Source organism: Myotis davidii, unplaced genomic scaffold (assembly GCF_000327345.1).
Source record: "Myotis davidii unplaced genomic scaffold, ASM32734v1 scaffold149, whole genome shotgun sequence".
Taxonomy (NCBI): Eukaryota; Metazoa; Chordata; class Mammalia; order Chiroptera; family Vespertilionidae; genus Myotis; species Myotis davidii.
This window is the reverse complement of record NW_006352194.1, coordinates 430252-430905: the sequence shown is the minus strand read 5'-3', so window position 1 is coordinate 430905 and position 654 is coordinate 430252. Positions and strand designations below refer to the sequence as shown.

The 654-nt window shown below is 55.0% G+C and overlaps 1 protein-coding gene across 1 annotated transcript in view; it reads right to left on the bottom strand.

The window, feature by feature from the left end:
• RPA2 (replication protein A2) overlaps positions 1 to 654 on the bottom strand; it is a 36137-nt gene that overhangs the window by 25365 nt on the left and 10118 nt on the right. The gene's annotated exons all lie outside the window — the stretch shown is intronic.

Below are 654 nucleotides of genomic sequence, written 5' to 3'. Positions count from 1 at the left end.
GAATTAGGAAGATACCAAAAGTTCATGGAAAGATCAACCCTGATCTGTTCTCTTGGTATATCCCCTTGCTCTGTTCCCAAACGAATCCAGCAATCAGGAAGGTAAATCGTTTAATTTAAACCCAAGGATTTAATTCTGCTTCAACGTTTCACCCCTTCTGTTCATGGGCAAAACACCTGCCCCTTTGGGAATGTTGGCCTCAGATCCCACAGGGTTTGAATCCTGGTTCTAGGCTCTGCTCTCTCCCAAATTCAGTCTCTACGCCCCGCCCCCTTAACCAATCCCGCAACCAACTGCAACCCTCGCTGAATCCAGACCTCCCTCCCCCACACCCTCCAACCACTCACCCTTCTGCCGTACCGAGCACCAGACCATGCCCACCAGCACACATATGATCAGAAACACCAGTAGCGCCAGGATGCCGCCCACAATGGCGTAGGGCACGGACGTCTGAGCCTCTACCACCGCACCGGGGTCTGCCAGAGGAACAGGGCGCAGGACCAGGTCATCGGAGCACGGTCCCAGCCCGGCCCACCGCTGCCAACCTGTTAAATAATTCCGCCCACCCCCTCTAACCGCTCCCTTAACGTGCCGTGCCCCTCAAATTGCTGCCACCTGCTGGCCTTTCTCACGGCTTCCCGCTTTCCTGATGTT